This window comes from Camellia sinensis, chromosome 1, assembly GCF_055761805.1.
Source record: "Camellia sinensis isolate YWXY chromosome 1, ASM5576180v1, whole genome shotgun sequence".
Classification (NCBI taxonomy): domain Eukaryota; kingdom Viridiplantae; phylum Streptophyta; class Magnoliopsida; order Ericales; family Theaceae; genus Camellia; species Camellia sinensis.
Genome location: NC_138961.1, coordinates 237,577,374 through 237,589,492, shown reverse-complemented (window position 1 = coordinate 237,589,492; position 12,119 = coordinate 237,577,374).

Sequence of the window (12,119 nt, the reverse complement as noted above, 5' to 3'; positions counted from 1 at the left end):
ATGATTTTAATTAAAAATTATTAATTTATTTGATATAATTGTTAAATTATAAATTTAAATTATTGAGTAGTATTTGTTAAATAAGTTATAAAGTAATTTTTTCAATTAATTTTTATTTTTTGTTATTTACTATTTGTCTATATTTCTCATAAAAAATAATAATAATAATCTATAGTCCATTTGGATCTTTTTTCTATTTAAAAAATAAATAAATATCTAAGAGTATAATTGTAAATTAATATATTCATAGCATAAACTGAAAATCAGAAGTAAGGGGTGAGCAACTTCTTAGAATCAACTTTTTTGAGTTAAAATAAGTTGTTATAATAAAAAACTGTTTGAAATAAATTTAACCAAACAGTCCAAAATAACTTTTTCATAAGAGCATCTCCAGCAATATAGCTACTCTCTCTTTTCAGTCATAGAAGCGAGCTTGGAAGTTTGAAAGACTGCTCAAGCAGACTCGCTTAAGCATCGCCAAGGTGGTTGTGAGCTACAGTACTTCGCCAAGGCAAGCGGGGGTACTGTTCATAGGCCGTTCAATTTTTTATTTATTTTTTGCCTCCTAAATTTTGTTTTTGGCGGTAAAATTTTTTTCCTATTTTGGTGCTAAAAGTTATATCAGTACCTCCCTAACAAATCCATAGAGAAGGCATTTTAAATCTCACAAACTCTCTCATCCTCTGTATCTTCTTCTCAAACTTTCTGCTCAAGGGAGATAATAAATTTTGTCATTTCTATTTGTTTATGCCATGAATAATGGATAAAAAATTGGAGAATATGAAAGCAAATGTTCAGATTGTTGCATTCTTATTTCATTATTTGTTGATGTTGGCAAAAATATTACACATTTGCTTTATCATTTGTGATTATAAAAAGAAATCCATGTGAATGTATTTGTATTGCACTCCATGTGTTCGTTGTAATTTTTGTTATAATAGATCTTATAAATTGTACCTAATTTCTATTAGAATATATATTATAAATTGTACCTAATTGTACCTAAAGTAAGAAACAGTTTCTTAAGAAATTGTATGTATCAAGAGTTAACCGACTTATTTGATGAAACTACATATTAGCTTGAACATTGAACATAAGGACATGATATAAAATTGGGCTAGTAAGCTCCAGAAAGTTTGAATGCAATTTCAAAAAGGAAATTGAGCAAATAAGAGCAGTTAGTAGAACATAACAATGCACGTGAATGGATGGAAGTAAAAATGCAATGGCAGAAAATTTGAAACGCTTTATCTGTCTCGCTCTCTCTCTCTCTCGGATATAGAAAAAATAGGCAAAATTAAGTGGCCCACTGCACAACAAAATTAAAAAAGGGAAGAAGCCATCAGTGTATAACCTACAAGGGTGCTGGCAAGGGATCCACCTTAAAAACTTGAAGGCTTGAGATTAAAAAGGAAATTGTTCTTAAGCAACTGCTTGTTGCTTGTTGGGTTGCTTCTTCATAGATGAGGACGTTATGGACGGCTGCCTGGAAGTCCAGCCGATCAATCGGTCAACGCAAATTTTTTTTTTTTACTTGTTGGGTATTTTTTTTAAAACATTAATATTTAATGTTTTTGTATTTTTTTTGTTAAGTAAAAATCATAATTTTATTTATTTTTGCCATGTTTAATGTTTGGGTATTTTTAAAAAATATTAATGTTTAATATTTTTGTATTTTTTTTGTTAAGTAAAAATCATAATTTTATTTGTTTTTGCCATGTTTAATGTTTCGGCCTTAAGTTTATATTTTCAGCAGTGTTTTCTTCCTCTTTCTGAGAGTTATTCTTAGCTTGAAAAAATATGGAAGCTGTCTTCCTTCCAGTACTATTCAAATTGTTGCAGCTTGCTATAAGCTCTGTTTTTTAAATTTTAATTCTTATATATTATTCAATCATAGGTATAGATTCACAACAAGATGGTTACTTTACCAATCTTTTACAAGAAAGGCCCAACATTGATGAACATTATCTAATGGAATCTCAATATTTGAATGAAAATACTCTCAAGTCTTTGCCCAGGAGTCTCAATTTACTATTGAAATTGAATCTTTGTTGAAGAAACCTCAACGTGGATGAAACTTCGCAATAGAAGAAGACAAACTCCTTGTATCGGCTTAGTTTAATATTAGTTTAGATGCGGTACATGGGAATGAGCAAAAACGTTTAACCTATTGGAAAAGAGTGTAGGATTTTTTTCCATGAGCATAAGAAATTTGAGTCTAATCGAAATGAGAATTCTCTTATGAATCGATGGTCAACCATTCAGTTTGCATGAATAAGTTTTGTGGGTGCTACACCCAAATTGAATCATTGCATCAAAGTGGCATAAATGAGGATGACAAGGTATTGAATATTGTACATTTACAATTATTATTATTTGTGAAGTTGCTAAATATCATTTATTTATTTAATTTTTAGATTTGCAAGGCGAAAATTATGTACAAGGAACTCAAGAAATCTACATTCCAATTCGAATACTGTTGGATTACGTTAAGGGATCAACCAAAATGGGTGGTAGAGTCTGAAAAGAAAAAACAAACAAAAAGACCAAGAACAGGGACAACCTCTTCTCCTTGTAATCCGGATTCGATAAATATAGAGGAAGACGATGTCTCACCTAATGCTTTTGTAGACTTAGAGAGACTAACCGGTAGGAAGGCTGAAAAGGAGCGATTGAATAAACGAAAGAACAAAGAAAGTGTACATTAGAGTATTACAAAGACTTTGGAGGACATTACGGAAGACAAAAAGAAAATGATGGAGAAGAAAGTTGAAATAATTGACAAAGTATACTTTCAAAAACAAGTGGAACTTCGTATTATGCAAGAAAAGCATGAGGTGAAACTTGAAAAGCATGAAATGGAACTTTTCAAAGAGAACGAATGAGTTTTTTGATGGATCTCAGTGGCTTGCCGGAAATCCAACAAGAATTTTATCGTGCTCGGCAAATGGAAATCATTAAGAAAAGAAGAATGAATAAATGAATTAGTATTCATTCTCTCTTTGCTCCTTATGATATTTTGGCTTTTGTCTAGTAGGCTAGAAACTTGATATATGGTATTTTGGTTCTGCTAGTATTTTGGTTATGCTTTTATCTAGTATTTCTTTTGGTTCTGCTTTTGTTTAGGATAGATGTTGAACTCAGCAATGTTTTGGTACACAATGTTAGTTGTCTAATCTTATGCTATTTGTGTTGTGTTGTTCTGTTGCTCTTTGTGTTGTGTTGCTGCCAAGATTGAAACATTAACACCATATTTCCAAACATCATATGTGCTGTATAGATTATGCATTGCTAATTATTTATATATATATATATATATATATAAAGGCATATAATTAAAATGAAAACCATATAATTAAAAGGCATATAGAATTATAAAATTACACATAAATCAAAAGCATATACCGATTACACTCAAAACTAATAACATGCTACATAAAATGAAACTTCAAATTCAAAGCTTTTACGACTCGCTGTGTAATTGCCACAAGTATTCGACAAGGTCCGATTGGAGATGAGAATGTGTTTGCCTGTCTCTAATGTTATGATGACATTGAATGAATTTCATAAGTTCAGTAGTTCTCTCCTGTAACACCGTTACATGGGAACTGTCATCGATTTGATCATAATTGAAGTATTTTACTCCATTATCATCTCGCTCATCCTCAATGATCATATTATGTAGAATTATGCACGCCTTCATAATATATTTAAGCATTTTAATATTCAAAAAACATGCTGGTCAACGCACAATTGCAAATTGTGCTTGAAGCACTCCAAATGCACGCTCTACATCCTTTCTTGTCGCCTCTTGAGCTGCAACAAAAAGTTTTTTCTTATTTCCCTAAGGAGAAGGAATTGTTTTCACAAATGCTGACCATTGTGGATATATACCATCGACAAAATAGTATCCCATTGTATATTCATTACCATTTATGGTTTAATTGACTGCAGGAGCACGCCCTTGAGCAAGTTCGGTAAATACAAAAGACCTTTCTAGCACGTTGATATCATTATGAGACCTAGATAATCCAAAAAACGCATGCCAAATCCAAAGATCATACGATGCAACAACTTCCAAAATAATTGTTGGTTCATGAATGTGTCCAGTATACATACCTTTCAACGCAGTCGGACAATTTTTTCATTTCCAATGCATACAATCAATGCTCCCTAGCATCCCAGGAAATCGACGACTTTCACCAACTACTAGTAGTTTTGCGATGTCATTACTGTTTGGTGACCTCAAATACTTATTGGAAAAAATATCAACAACTGCTTTAACACAATATTTTAAGCTTTCTATTACAGTGCTTTCTCCAATTCTCACATATTCGTCCATAAAATCAACGGCTACTCCATAAGCAAGCATCCTAAGTGCAACATTTATCTTCTAAAGAGAAGACAAACCAAGCTTTCTAGCACAATTTCTTTTTGAAGAAAGTATGAATCGTGCGCTTTTACCGCAGCTTGAATTCGAAGAAAAAGTGAACGCTTCATCCGAAACCTCCTTCGAAATAGCTCAGGAGGATATACAGGTGATTCAGCAAAATAGTTGAGAAAAATCCTTTCATGACCTTGAATATGGTCACGATGAATGACTTTACGACCTCGAATAAAACCACGACGTGAGCTTGATCCTATCTCACTATCTAGTAGTTCTTCATCCATAGTAACAGCTTTGAGCATCTCCAAATCATCATCAGATTCAGAGAAGTCAGAGTCATTTACAAGCATATCATAAAGAGAATTGGAAGTCATAGAGAGAGATATGGAAGTTTGGATGAAGTAGAAAATTGAGTTGAGGGTAAGGTCACATGAGAGGGAATGTCTTATTTATAATTGAAAAGTTAAAAAATATGACCATTGTAAAAATATGACCGCTGCAAAAATATGACCGTTAAAAAAATACGACCGTTGTAAAAATATGACCTGTACGGGGAGCAAATATTCCGGCGTGCCCGTATTCCTTTCTTCCGAGCTCCGTCGATATCCGATCACCTGCGAGCAAATAACGGTGAGCTACCCGGCGGTGTGTGGCCGGAAACACCCTCCGACGGTCAAATTAGCACACACCTTAGAGGGAATAGAGAGAAGGGAGAGAGTGTTTGAGTGTAAGAAATTCCTTACAGAGTGTTCGTCTGTCGCGTATGGGGGGCGCAGACATGCTTATATACCTTCTGAGCCCCATATCCACTCCCTGTCATCTCCTGACACGTGGCTCTACTATCCCATCTGTCAGCATAAACCATGCCATTCATCACCTGCTCTCAATTGCCTGTCAGCACAGCTGGAGCTCGGCAGCCGAGCTGCCCTACCTCGGTCGTACCATGCTTCATACCTTAAGCGCCTAACCGGATAAACAAACGGAGGACCGGGCTAAGCGGCATCCCGGCCGAGCCTAGCCCGGATACTTACTTTGATCGGCCTTCCTGCCGACCATACAGTCTCCTCGGCTGACCACGCCTTTCCGGGCACCGGCCACTCAACTTCCTTGGTTGTCCATGCCTTCCTGGCCGCCGGTCACTCGGTCAATCCGGCTTTGGCCATCTTCGGACCGGGCACCCTGGTCCGACCGAGCACTGCCTTACCGAGCAGTTTCTGTCCGGTCCGGGGTGACACTCAGCCCGTACTCTGCCCGGCCCAAATTCTGGCAGCCCACTTTGGGCAAAAAGTCGATCGTCTCGCACCTATGCACCGTTGGGCCCTCAACTTGCTCGGCCGTTACCTCGGCCCAACTCCAGATCACAATTCACCCTCTCATGACCGTTGCAAAAATATGACCGTTAGAAAAATACGGCCATTGTAAAAATATGACCATTACAAAAATATGACCGTTTGAAAAATACGACAGAAGAAAAATGTAACTTTCACAAAAATATAATTATATTTAAAAGAATGAAAAAAATAATAATTTGAAAGAAGTTAGTTTTTTTTTTAGATGGGAAAGTAGGTAGTTAGAGTATAAGAATATTATAATAAAAGATAGTTAAAGTAGATAGCCTTGTTAGAGTGTATATTAAAAAAATGACTAGCTAAAATAATAAAGTGAAATTTTGATAGCCATTTTGACTATCCTTGATGGAGATGCTCTAAGTTGGCTCAAAAAAACCTAAACAAACACCCCTTATATAGATGTCACCCTGTTATAGTTCTGTTTAAGCCTTCGTTTGGAATTTGGAATATGGTGGATTGATTTTTTATTTTTTTAGTTTGAGGTTAAAAAGTTTTATTTCATATAAGTTTTTTTTTTAAATTTTTTTTTGACTTTTATGAGAGATTAAAATGAAATTATTATGATTTTGATGTGATATTTTGTCTTATTCAAATTTTAACTTTTTTTTTTGTGACTAAAATAATCAAAAAAAAAAATACATGCCAAACATACCCTAAATAACAAAAATTAAAAATAAACTTATGCTTTATAGGGGGTGTTTGGAAACCCAAGTTTGAGGCTAAAAAACCTTAAATACTGAAAAAACCAAATAGCTTCAAATAGCACTCTAAAATAATGATTTGTATATATATATATATATATATATATATATATTTTTAAAAAAACAACAACAACAACAAAAACAAAGCAGCCGATAGTGGGCAGCTTACACTGTCATGTTGAGTGTAGGTACAATATAGTGCCAGCCTAGTCCCAGTAAGGGTGCAACTTGGGCCGGCTCAACCTGAGTAACCCAAGTCCAATCCGAATTTTTTTAGAGGTTGGACAAGATATTTTCAAATTTGGTAGGGGCTTGGGCAAAAATTCAGAAGCCATAATTAAATTTGGACGGGCTTTGGCAAAAATGTCAAACAACCCAAGCAATCTGAAACTCGAATTATACATATATAGATATATAAAAATATTAAATATACATATAAATTATTAGTCATTACATTGTCGCGACCCGCTCCCCGTACCAAAGGGTTAACCATCATGATGGCCAGTAACTGAAGTTACCTCCAGCTAATTCTTGAACAAATTAATAAACGCGAGGGGAAATAATATTTAAGCGAGTGTACCAAAATAATCATTGGAATTTCTATTTTTATTACAAAATTTGTTGACCAAAAAGGCTGATATTTACATATAAAAATATCATAAAAGTAATGTGTGTGTCTATTCCGCAGCCCCGTGTAGGGATGGTAATTTGAACCCGGGCCGACGGGGACCCAACCCCCCCGTCCCCGATAAGAATGGTTTTTCCCCGAAAAATACTCCCGTGGGGACGGGGATGGTATTCGAAATTAAATCCTTGGTGACATTCGGGCCGGGGACGGTGATACATATTTCATCCCCGGCCCCGGCCCTGCCCCTCGCCCGATTAGCCCTGACTTATATATTTTATATATATATATATATATATATATATATATATATATATATATATATATATATGTTTAGGGTTTGGTTTGGTCTCTCTTTAAATATTATATATTTTATATATATATATATATATATATATATGTTTAAGATGGTCTACACAGTGTTGACTACACTCTCTCTCTCTCTCTTATCTTCTCTCACTCTCTCTTCTTTCCAGTGGCGATGGCGAGTCGATCTCCTCTTTCTAGTGGCTATGGTGCGATCTCTCTCCCCAGTGGCTACGGCGAGTGCGATCTCCTCTCCCCAATGGTGAAGACGTCATCTCCTCCTCCGCGGCACACCCTCCTCCGTCGCCGCCTCCTCCTCCTCATCCTCCTCCTTCTCCGCGCCATCGCCAAACCTTCCTACTCCGGCTTCGGTTCCCACCACGACAGATCTGGGCAGATCTGAGTAGATCGCATCTCGTCCACACCACCACAGATCTTACATCTCACATCTCAGATCTGAGAAAATCAGATCCCGCTATTTACGTATATACATGTATGTGTATTTGTCAATGTGTGTAATCTGTCTGCCTCCATATTATTATTAATTTTTTTTTTGTGGTTGATGATGTTGCCGTCGGAGCTACGAGTCTGTATATTATTAATCTGTATATACATTTTTTTTTTTTTGTAATCTGTCTGTCTCCGTTGAGGATGTTATTGACGATTTATTATTGGAAGAGAAAGCTAAACAGAGAGAGAGGGAGTTATGGGGATTTTCTGGGGTCGGGGAAACCCGATCCCCGTTGGGGGTGGGGGTAGGGGGTGATGTCGTCCCCGTCGGGGATCGGGGACGGGGACGGGGAGGGCGATCCCCGGCCTCGCCCCGTCCCGTTGCCATTCCTAGCCCCGTGTCTAAGACTTTCTAAAAGCTATTTCTGAATTGCATTGTTTCCTAAAAATTGCTAAACAACTATAAGCACATGGCAGAGTAAGAAATATTATGCCAAGAGTATAAGGGACACAAAATAACCATGATTAGTTATGTAACTAAAATATTTAGGATAACTTAGTCTGAACAAATAATCGTTTAAGTAGCAAAACTGAGATTATGTAAATAAATAACCATAACCACGGTACCGAACAGAACATAACAGATGTCACAGGAGTGACAGTCAGAACAGAGGTACGGATTCAAGAGGTGGCTCGTACGGATTATAGTGGTGGCTCCCACAATAGTGTAGCACTTATTTCCGCACAACATTTTGCTCCACACCAGAAATCAGAGGGTCAATGGATCCATGACAGACAGAGGGTCACAAAGTGACCAAACAGAAGCCAATGGTTATTTAAGTCCCCCAAGACGTGGCACTCCCATGGCAGTATTTACAAAACATAATTGTTTATAAGGTTATAGTCAAATATTCTCTAAAATATAAACAAACATATCCATGGGTTTCATTTTAACAAATAGGATTCAGAAAATAATCCACGTGATTGAAATATTAATATAATTAATAATAATTTATAAAATATAACTTGTATAAAATATGGTAAGTCAAAACATACGTAAAATATATTATGGTAACTTAAGATATAATATAACCCACCTTAAAAGTAGTACCTTACTTTTTCTTTCCACTACCAAAGACTCTTTTGACTTCCGTTATTTCCTTCTCCTTTCTTATTTCCTTTTTCCTTTCTCCCTCTCTCTTTTTTCCTTTTCTTTCCCACAGGGTGATCAACTCCTCCTTATTTATAGGGAGGTAAAGTATCATCCGGCCAACACGTGGCAGCTCAAAGATTTACTCGTAACTCATAAGATTTATACTTATTTTAATAAATATTTAAAATAATTACACTTTAACCTAGTTTTCTAATATAATTATATAAATAAATTAATCCCTAATTAAATTGCACTCTATCGTATACCAACAATAAATTAATTATTTATTTTACTACCACACCCTTATTATTATTATTATTATTATTGTTATCAACATTATTATTTATTTACTCTTACTTTTATATTTATTTATTTACTATCTTTAACTTTAATTTGGCCCAACTAGTATTATAATTACATATTTCTGTTAATTTGGCCCCAAATAATAATTCATAATTAATCTCATATTTGATAATCTAATGCCAAATTAGTTTCTGTATTTATTACTATTTATTTAATAATATATTATTACATACAACCATAATACTAGTATAAAATTTAATGGACAACTTAAATTTTCGGATTGTTAAAAACATGATATTAAAGTAATTTAGATTATTAAATCAAATTGAATATATATTATATATACAAATAACATAAAATCTTACCTTTTTTTTATTTTCAGTCATAAATTATAAAGACTGCTATAACGGTATCTCTCTTACATTATATAAATTATTTGTTTTTTATGGTATTAATGATTTTCTATACAAAAAAAGATGTAAATATAGTCAAATTTCAATAATTTAATAATGTAGCTGCAAAAAAAAAATGAAATTGATTTACAATTCGGGCAACTCAGGCAATTCAGGTTTAACTCGAGTCGGTCTTGGGCAGGAAACCTCAGGTTACAATACGGGCCTGGGCGGGGTTAGGCAGGTCTCAGCACAACTTGAGTTGGGTTTAGACAATCTCCCAACCAGACCGAATCCGTCCGAGTTGCACCCCTAAGTCCCACATGCTGAAATAATTTCGCTCCTAAGACCAATTTTGGAAAAAGTGAGGTTAAGGACAAATTTGTCATTTCAACCTCAATATTATTTCAAACACATTTTTCAATACGACAACTCAAATAAAAATACATCCTATCTTTCCAAATACAAAAACTAAAATAGCCTACTAAAAATAGTCAAAAAGCCTCTAAAATATCCACTTCCCAAACACCCACATAACATGCATTTCTTTTAATTTTTCTCTTTTTCTTTTTCAATTGCATGATTAGTGAAATTGGGGTTTGTTTTGTTGATGCCTTGTTTTTGTTTTAGTAGACAAAAAATTTTAACCTTATAGATTCTACTTGATCAAAAGAATTGAATTTTTATTTTTTAAAAAAAATAAAAATTTACGAGGAAAATTTAAATAGTATTTTTTTTCTTTTTATTTTTTAAAATTCATCTACTGAACGCGAAAACAACAACAAAAATTGACATAATTTTTAAAAAGGACTCTTTTTTGATAAATCCCATTTATAACTATTTTGTTCCATAAAACCCACACTATTTCTGAATATTCCATTAGGTCCATTAATTGTAAAAGGACGAAATAACCCTCTCCGCCTCTCCCGCGTGTAATCGATTTTGCAAAACCCATTCCTATTCCAACTATTCAATCCACAAAATTTCCAAAACAAAAACACAATCCACGAAACGATACTCACATCGCCTCCAGTAACCTTAGATTCACATCGCCTCACCAACGTCCTCGTCGTCCACCGTCGACCATCGACCCCAGATTCCTCTTCATCTCACCATTGCGAAGGTTCACATCGGAAGAAGGGTGCTTCGTCGTTCGAAAATTTCTGTCGTCCCATTGAGTTTATTTCATCCACTGAGTGTGATCCATACCCACCAACCATGACGAACAAAAGTAAGGAATACCATTCCACCTTCTGCTTTTCAATCGTAATGTCATCACCGATGTATACATCCACCTTCTGGTTTTCGGATTTGAATTTGTAAACATAGATGTTTTCAAAATTGATTTTGTAAAAATAGAAAAACACCGTCTGACCATTATTTGATTGCTTGATCAGTAACGAAATCGACCTCAACCACTGCATGAAATATGATGATGTCATTGTGCGTATAGTACAAACATTCAAGCAATCTAGTGGGAGGTTTTACATTGGAGATAAGAACATCCAGATTTTTAGAAGCGACGTATCACTGATTTTTGGGGTGGACTGCGGCACCAAGTCGATAGACCTCTTTTATGGTGCAAAACCAATAATCGGCATCATACACCGAATGTGCAAGGATGTTAGTCGGTTAAGTGCTGCCAAAATACGAGAAATTCTGAGCGAAGCATTGAAGGGCACAAAAAAACATGACAATGAGAAGGTTGCAAGATTAGTTTGCATGTATGCATGCGTCAAGCTATTCTTTTCTACATCCGGAGAAACAATTGGATGGGCTTTCCACTCATACATGGACCCATTAGACAAGATGATCGAGTATGATTGGGCTGAGAGCATTCGGGCAACCTTGATGGGTTCATTGGGCCAAAACTGTGGAAAACTAGGACGAGTCACTGAATGTGTGATGTTGTTAATGGTAAATCTCATAAAACTTATTCTATGTTTAATATGAACATTTACGGGCTCTGGACACTCTGATGTGAATGTTCACATTTCTCAGCATTGGTGTGGAAGTTGACAACATTGATGTAAACATTCACATTATTGTTTCAGTAATGTACAAACACACATTAGTAGATGCTGGTGTAAACATTCACATTAACAGATGTGAACATTCACATCAGTAGTACCATTCACATTAACAGATGTGAATATTCACATCAGTAACATTACTCACCATTAGCAAAATGTGAGCATTCACATCAGTAATAACACTGACATTAACAGATGTGAACATTCACATCGGTAGTATCACTCACATTAACAGATGTGAACATTCACATCAGGAGGATCACTCACCATTAGCAAATGTGAACATTCACATCAGTAATAGCACTGACATTAATAGTTGTGAACAGTCACATCAGTAATATCACTCACATTAACAGATGTGAACATTCACATCAGTAGTATCACTCACCATTAGGAAATGTGAACATTCACATCAGTAAC